General features: G+C 51.1%; 1 long non-coding RNA gene across 1 annotated transcript; it reads right to left on the bottom strand.

Annotated features, from left to right (window-relative positions):
* Nucleotides 1–1,626: 1,626 nt before the first annotated feature.
* Nucleotides 1,627–7,639, bottom strand: LOC136378899 (uncharacterized). Its single transcript, XR_010746651.1, has 4 exons — nucleotides 7,478–7,639; nucleotides 7,139–7,232; nucleotides 3,435–3,770; nucleotides 1,627–1,778 (listed from the first exon to the last, which is right to left on the bottom strand). It is a non-coding gene; the product is annotated as an uncharacterized lncRNA (long non-coding RNA).
* Between the last annotated feature and the right edge of the window lie 1,138 nt (nucleotides 7,640–8,777).

The following is an 8,777-nucleotide window of genomic DNA, read 5'->3' as shown; positions in this document are numbered from 1 at the left end:
CAGATCTTCCTTTCCCAAGGGAGTCACGTGTACGGGACCCCATGCCCTCGGCATGGGCTATGATACACATGAGCACACCACCTTACAAATCCATCAGGTCAAAGTTGTGGTGCTTTTGGCCAAAGGCCATCCATCATACATGTGCATATACAGTCCTTTGTGTCTGAGCAACAAATACTCTTCCCTCCAACCCTAACCCACGGAACAGAAGGTCTATACAGGATATGTGTGGCTCTCAGGCTGGGTTTCTTCTGTCTGGTGCCTGAGAACTTCAGAGAGCAGATTACATTGGGAGGCCCAGCTAAGCCCGTGAATTCTGGATGCAGTGCGCGTATTTCAGATAGAGTAGGAGAAACTGCTAGAAGCCAAACCAGACATAGCGTTGATCCAAGCAGACTGATCAGCTATCAAAAGGACAGAAAGACTGGCTTTGACTCAGCCTCAGTGCCACCTCACGTCCCTAATCAGCACGTGTGTGGAATTTTCCCTGTCGGTCTTATTTAACAACTATTATGGATCAATTCTCAATCAGTATAAGTAAGGGGTTAGGTTGCTGCTATTCAATAACTGTGTGACTATGAAAGTCTCTTCTTCATTAGTCTGTTTCCTTCCTATAAAATTCAGGGCTCCAATCAACTTGTACGTGTCTAATAATCAATCTATATGTGCGAATCGGTCCGTATGTGCTGGTCAGACCAGACGAATGAATGAATTGCACCTTGCTTATTTTGATAACATGAAAAGACAGGTGACTAAAAGATCAGGGGGACAACTCCCGGGGGGGAAGCGAGAAAGAAGGAGGCAGGGACAGAAGACAGACGTGCAAAGACTGAGCCCTGGGGTCTGGAGGAGGCCGTGCTTCCGGCAAGAGCAGGCCAGGCCGGAATTCTGCGGTTTCAGTTAGGCAGCTACCGAGGGGCTCTGCTTTCCATCATTTCTGAGGTCGGTCTGTGTAGCTTTGGGGTGTGTGCCTGCTTGCGCGCACGCCTGTGTGCAGGTGTGTGTGTGGGGGGAGGGGGGGGTGTTGTCAGTTGGCTGACTTGAAACTTCCTTCTTGGAAGGAAGAAATTTCCTTCTCTTGAAAGGTATTTATCACGTACAAAATAAAGAAAACCTTATGTATGACAAATGTATTCTATGCACAACAATAGATATCTGTGGGCCCAACCCAGTGCCTCCCCTGCTGGACAATATAATTTAGCAACAATTCCTGCACCGGGCAGCAGTGGGCACCAAGGCCACTGCCCTGCCCAGCGGTCAGGCCCCTTGGCCGCCCTGCTGTGAGGTGGGAGGTGCCATGGGCTTCACTTTGCATTCAATCCCCTGCTCCTTCTCAGTTAGAACTTTAACAACCCCTTCTGCAGACACACACTTGTAGGAGCAAGCACAAACACACGCGCGCGCGCACACACACACACACACACACAGAGGTTCAATGAATACACGTTGAATAAAGACAGAGACCGATTTAAGGAGCTTTTTATCTATTCAACAATTATTGAGTACCCATAACGTACAGGGGCCTGTGTTAAAATTAGGCCAATAGCACAAATTCATCTGTCAGGGCAGAGACAGCTTGATTCAGGGCTATTCATCAATTTAATCAAAGAGTCAAACTATTTTTAAAACAGCCCCGAATACTGTTTGTGCTTTTTCACCCCCTACGCCTGGACAGTCAGGCACGGGGGCCTTGGCAGAAGGATGTTCTCGAGATTCAAAGCTGGAGTGAGGCGTGTGTCTGCAAAGATCTTCAAGCACTTCCAGTCCTTTCCACACTCCTGGAAGGTTTTTAGGAGAAAAAGCAGAAGGAAAAGAAACATCCTTTGGTTTTGATAAGCACTCTCTGTACTTGTATTTGTCTCTTTAGACATAGTTGGCCGGATCGTCTGCTAAAAATACAATGAAAGAAGCGGGGGAGGAGGTGAAGGGGAGAGAGAACTGAAATCTCACCCTGCGCGCTTCTGCTGCCTCCCTCTGCAGATGGACACGACGTGCGAGCACATCACCATTCGCCCCGCTTCCCAGCCCTTTCCTGGCACTTGACTTGGGTGGATTATTTTTTAAGTAAAAGAGAAAAGTCCTCTCATTTCTCTCCTTCCTATGGGGCTCGAGAATCTCTGAGACCGAGAACAACTCTGCAGCTTTAAGTGGGTCTGTGTTCCCAGCAGGCTGCCCCCCCGGGGACGAGTGCAGCGCTGGAAGACAGGCCCGTTTTCTGGGTCACAGAACCCACCAGACCCCAGAGGTACCTGGGAATCGGTGTAATCGGCTCTCAACGGGCCGGCCAGCTGGGAAGACCCAAGTGTCCTGCTTCTCAGCACCCGGGCCCTGGTCATCCACACCGTGGTTAGAGTTTGCCCAGAAGGAAAAGAGGAGGGCGCGCCGGGTAGCCTGGTGGTTAGCTCCCTGGGTTCCTTGGAGCCGTGTTAGCTCTTCCCTGTCAGCCAAACCCAAAGGTTACTGGAGCAGGCTGGGCCTGCTCGGGCCGGGAGAGCTGAGTCATCCGCGGGACAGGAGAGCAGCAGCTATAAATTATCTGTGTTTAAGGATGGCTTTCTAAAACCTTGGCTTTGGGCTTGGAGTCTTTATTTATATCTCTCGCAGGATATTTTTCAAACTCATGACAGTGCACTCTGAATCGCTTTGAGGACACTCCAAATACCTGGTCTCCTCTATAATGAGCCCTGCAGGTGGTAGGCCCCAGAGGCCAGGGGCCCGACTCCTGGTCGGCTCAGACTCGCACCCACAGGTATGTTTCCTGGCTGCCAGGCGAGGCCCCAGCTCATGCAGCAGGGAAGTACATCCCCCTTGGCAGGCCCAGCGTCACGTGCTGGCACACAGAGCCGTACATACCCTCCCACACACACAAACAGGCACACTCCGAATGTAGACTGCTACGAACAGGCGGGTTCCCTGCACACCTCCGAGAGAGCCGCTGCCCGGGGCCAAACACAGGACACCCAAGGGTGACTATTCACCCTGCAGGGCCTCCAGGGGCCTTCTTCTCTGGCTCAGGGGCATTTGACAAGTGACTGGCACATTTTTATTCCTTCAATGACCTAGTTTTGTTTGTTGATACTGTTTGTGCTTTAAGCAGTGCCTCCAGAGGCCCCACAGACTAGAAGCTTCTGAGTAGTTCCCACTCTTGAAAACAATTCCTTAGCCAATCCTCACAAGTCGGCGAAGGAGCCACTGGGCAGCCTTCCCCCTTGATTACCTGGGAAGGCGTTGAGAGGAAGAGGAAGAGGGGGAGTCTGTCTGTCCTGCTAATCAAATCTTCACTCCTTCCTCCCTCTGGAGCTCACACTGACCTGTTTTCTGGGTCCCCCACCTCCCTAGCCTTTTCTTTTTCTGTGCTGCTTTGTAATTAGATAATGTTGTGTAGTTTGGTAAATTACTGGTTGTTATTTAGGGACCTCCCTTGGTTTACTTACCATTATTTGTTCTTTTCAAAGTTGCTTCAAAATAGAGAGGACTTCATCCTTCCCATGGTCCTGAGGCACAGAGAAGACAAAATACATTGCCTGGGGTCCCAAAGGGCTGTGATGGGCTCTAGTCCAGCCCTGTCCTCAGATCCTGTTCCTTCTGGGATGGTGAAACCAGGCCAGGCCATGTTGTGGTCTTTCTAATTCATCCATCTCGCCCCGTGTCTGTCCTCTGAGCCCTCGGCCCTCTCATCAGCACAGAACGGACCCCAACACTCTGCCACCTTTCCGGGAAGTGGAACTCCCCGAGGCCTTGCGACGAAGTCTCACGGGGGGTGTCCTCACCTGTCAGTAGATGGGATGGTTAGGGCCCTACATGGTATAACTGTGACTCTATTGTTGATTGAGCCAAAGTGCTAGAGATTTGCAATTATGTCCAAGTCCTACCGTAGGTAATGTAACAGTCCCCCCTAATTCCTCCCTTTCCCCGCCATGTCTCCCCACCTCCTCTTGAGCACCTGCTGTTTACACACCTTTCATACTTCATCCCACTATCATCTCTACCTGTTTTCTGTCAATGTAAGAAATGTCCGAACCTGTAGGAATTTTTATGAGTTTATCTGAGCCAAACTGGCGATTGCCAGGAAGCAAAATCACAAGGGCTTGAGAAAATACTTTGGAGAATGGCGGTTTCACTACTTATTTTATACATCAGAATCAAAGGGGAAGACATCAGGGGGTTACATGAAACCCTCCGGTGATATACTTGGGAAATGGGGGAAAGCAAAGCGGGGAAATCTCAGATTGGATGAAAAGCGAAACAGAAAGACATAGACTTCTTTGTACACAGGCTGGAAGGGGACAGCTAAGAGTCCACAGTTAACATGATAACAATAAGGAGAGGGGATTTGCTGTCTCTGCTCTGGTACAGTGGCTGTGCTTTGACAGCTCCTAAGAAAAGAAAATTAGTTGGTCATTCCAAAGGTATGTGATCTAGACGCAAAAAGACAACAGACAGGCTCAGATAAAGTGAAGATTGACCTTTGTTAGGGGAAAACACCACCCTAGGACAGGACTATTCGCCCAAAACTGCTATTAGTTAGAAACTTTTTATTTCAGGCCGTCTGATCTGATTACTTTCGGTCTCGGAGTCCGCAAGGCCACCGTGAGCCTCCCCCAAGCTTGTCAGGTTCGGCATGAGGCCCCTTCCCCTCCACACTTCTAAGCATGGAAAGACACAAGAAATCCCTTCCTCGCCTCAGAACACCAAGCCATCTCACTCCCACTACTTAAGCACCACTGCAATTTCCACGTCTAGTCAGTTTTTCCAAATGGTGTTGTTGTTGTTTTTCTCTAAACTTCTCAGAGCACTAATTCTTGCTTCATTGATTAATCAGTCCCAGAAGGAAAAGCTTACAGCGACTGCCCTGATGGGTTCCACCAACAGTAGAAAAAGGGAGTCTGCCGCCTCGTGCCTGAGAGAGGACTGCCTGGGTGTTGTCTGCTCAGCAAACATTCTCAGCCTCTGCCTTCTGCTGACAGATCCAAAGCCCTGCTTAGAGGATGAGCACATGCCTAAGGGCCTACAGAGCTGATGGTCCAGGTACAGACAACAGTGGCTCGTAGCCCAAGTAGGGAAACTCAGAGGTCTTCCATGGGGCTGCACTAAGAATACTGTAGAACAGGGGTCCCCAAACTACGGCCCGCGGGCCACATGCGGCCCCCTGAGGCCATTTATCCAGCCCCCACCGCACTTCTGGAAGGGGCACCTGTTTCATTGGTGGTCAGTGAGAGGAGCACATTGACCATTTCATTAGCCAAAAGGAGGCCCATAGTTCCCATTGAAATACTGGTCAGTTTGTTGATTTAAATTTACTTGTTCTTTATTTTAAATATTGTATTTGTTCCCGTTTTGTTTTTCTACTTAAAAATAAGATATGTGCAGTGTCCATAGGGATTTGTTCATAGTTTTTTTTATACTCCAGCCCTCCAACGGTCTGAGGGACAGAGAACTGGCCCCCTATGTAAAAAGTTTGGGGACCCCTGCTGTAGAAAGTAAACAAAAGCCATCCTTTTTCTGCAGAGGTTGCTGAGCAGGGACTGCTGGAGGCGAAGCACCTACCCGCAGACGAAGGTCTCTGGGTCAATAATAGTGAGACACACAGAGAAGCAGACCTGGGTAAACAGGGACAAGAAGGGACCCTGATTCCACAGCTCTTCCTTTATGTCAGAGGCACCTCGATGTCCTGCCCAGGTGTGCAATCAATGTCTCATTTGTCTATGCTAATTAGAGTTACAGTTCTGATCCTCATAACCAAAGACTGCAGATGACTCATGACACAAAGGACAGAGAGGAAGAAGGTCTGACGTCCCTGTGTGCAAGGAGGTAGTAGCGAGGGCCGCCCGGCCGCCTCTCCCACACCCCCTCTCGGCCACGTCTTCCAGACTGGTCACACACGGAGTAGAAGCCCTGCCAAACAGCCCAGCCACTCCATTGTCAGTACCCGACAAAGGCACACGGCCCCCGGGAACTGCACAGGCAGAGCAGAGGCAGTGAGAAGACAAACCCGGATTGTAGGGCACCGCCCCCCTCTCTCTAGAAGGAATAGTCCTGGACCAGGACAGATGTCACCAGAGGAAGACTCACCCCAGGCCGAGGTTTTCATTCCCTTTGGGACTTTTTGTTTTTTGTTTGTTTGTTTTGTTTTTTTTTTGTATTTTTCTGAAGCTGGAAACGGGGAGAGACAGACAGACTCCTGCATGCGCCCGACCAGGATCCACCCGGCACGCCCACCAGGGGGCGACGCTCTGCCCACCAGGGCTTCGCTCTGTCGCGACCAGAGCCACTCTAGAGCCTGGGGCAGAGGCCAAGGAGCCATCCCCAGCGCCCGGGACATCTTTGGTCCAATGGAGCCTCGCTGCAGGAGGGGAAGAGAGAGACAGAGAGGAAGGAGAGGGGTAGGGGTGGAGAAGCAGATGGGCGCTTCTCCTGTGTGCCCTGGCCAGAAAACGAACCCGGGACTTCCACACGCCAGGCCAACGCTCTACCACTGAGCCAACCAGCCAGGGCTGTTTTTTGTTTTTTTGTTGTTGTTGGGTTGGGTTTTTTTCTTTGTTATTGTTGTGTTTGTTTGGTTTTTTGTCTCCAGAGAAGGGAGTTCCCCAAGCATGTGCTAAAACAGAATGTTGTTTGTTTTTAATGAGTATACTGGCAAAGCATGCCAGCAAATTCTACTAGAGCAGGTGAGGTCTGCTCAAATAATGTGGCCATCTCCATGGACTTATAGGCACAGTAACAGTCACACTTGCTTCTGCTTCTGTCACCTCCACCCCGGTCACGGACCCAGCCACCCCACTCCCAGCACATGGCCCTCTGTCAGGCCCACCTGCCGGCACATAGGATGGTCTGCATCACCTCTCACCAAACTATATATAAGGAGTGAATTTACTTATTTATTCATTGGCAATGGAGGAAAAGCAATGTTTACTTACCTTTCTCCTTGCTGACACCCAGGGCTCCAGACCCTCTGGCAATCGCAGTGGGGGGAAGATGGAGAACTAAGGAGGGAGCTCAAGAAAAGAAGAAAGACCGGAGAGAAATGCCAGAATGTGACAAAAACAAGAGTGAAGGAACCTCCCTTGTTCTAAGCACCAGAAAGGCTGGCTGGAGCTCTTCTTGTCTGTGGATGTAAGGGACACTGATAATAACTCACCCGGTCACTGATGGAATCTCCACAGAGATCCAGGTGGTCGCTGGTAGGCCAAGGGCTAGATTTTGACAAGAGGAAGAGGTGTGTGTTTCTCCTCCTGTTGGAATATTATTATATTTGTCCTCTAAGGCTCTCTTCTCTGGGAAGTTTTCTCCAGACTGCTTCTTACCCATGCCCTGCTGTCAGAATTGACCTCTCCTACTCTATCCTGGCTAGCAGTTTGTGACGAGATCAATGATAGAGGATCCTCAGCCTTCTGTGCATAATAAGGACATGTGTGTCTAGAGCAGAGGGCAAATGCAATTCCCTGCCCCTTCGCCCATTAAGAGGTGGAGCCCTTACCTCTACCCCTTTGATCCAGGCTGACCTATAACTTGCTCTGGTCAGCAGAGAACGGCCAGAAGGGACTTCATGTGTGTTCCAAGCCTGGCCCTCCAGAGGCTTTGCGTGCTGTCCCCTACTTTCTTGGAAGGCCGCCCCCATTCATGGATAAAAGCTCGGGTTAGCCTGGGAGAGGATGAGAAAGCACGTGAAGAAAGGCTCCAGTCGGCCAGGCCATCACTGTCCAGCCCACCTATGGGAGTGAGCCCAGTGGAGACCCCCAGGGCACAGTCTGATTCAGCAGAACTGCCCGGCTTCTCTGCAGACCTGGAGGCATGTGATGGGAATGTTGTCATAAATCACTAACTGTGGAGGTGGTTTATTTTCAGGCAGCAAAAGCTCACTGGTGCGTAGGGTGTCCCTCCTTAGAGGGCTGTTCGTCTTTGATCTCTCTCTATCACTCCTCCACGGGGTGTCTTCCTGGGATAGTTCCACATTCTCAGCAAAGCTCAGAGGATGAAGCGGCACGGAGTGGAACGGAATGGAACTGAAATGTGGGTAAAGGGAGGAATGGCCGCAAAGCGCCCCAGGCATGCACTAATGTGACTCCCTGGCTCCTGTCCACCTCCCCGAGGCCTGTGCTTGGGAAAAAGGTTACCTGATCCCCACCGCCTTTGTCTATCAACTCGCTTGGGGCTGGATTAATCTCTACTCAGTTTCTCCCCCCATCTCCCCCAACCCTTGTCCCCGGTCTGGCTGCCCAGATGATGTAAGCAGTAACCAATCTTGCAGCGGGAGCAGTCCGTCAGCTGGCTCACTTCCGTATTCATCAAGGGAAGACAGACACTTTAGAAAGAACTGGAAAATATTACCAGCCACCCACTGCATTTGACTGCCCCCAGCCACATACACCCTAACCCCAAGAGACCAGAGCTGGGAAGTCCTGAAACCAAAGAAAGAAGAAACTGGAACTGTACCCCTGTGGGCCTCATGGGGCTGAGCCACGAGACTGCGTGGGCATGAGAATTAGTCCTGGAGGCACCTGGAGAACCCCGCCCGCCAGCCACCCGCCCCCTCAGCCCTGGCACCCTCTGCTCCGGGGACTTTGCCAGTTGGTGTCAATGAAATGGCCATTGAGGGGTCAGTGTTTACATCTGTGCTGGGGACAGGGCCATACCAGCCATCCCCCTCACTTCTTTGAATGGCCAGACTCACTTCCGGGAGCACAGGGGGGCCCTGAGGTGGGTGACCATACCAGCCAACCCATCACTTCTCTGAATGGCCAGACTCACTTCCGGGAACACAGGGGGGCCCTGAGGTG

Source organism: Saccopteryx leptura, chromosome 7 (assembly GCF_036850995.1).
Source record: "Saccopteryx leptura isolate mSacLep1 chromosome 7, mSacLep1_pri_phased_curated, whole genome shotgun sequence".
Classification (NCBI taxonomy): Eukaryota; Metazoa; Chordata; class Mammalia; order Chiroptera; family Emballonuridae; genus Saccopteryx; species Saccopteryx leptura.
This window is presented reverse-complemented; position numbering and strand designations above follow the sequence as displayed.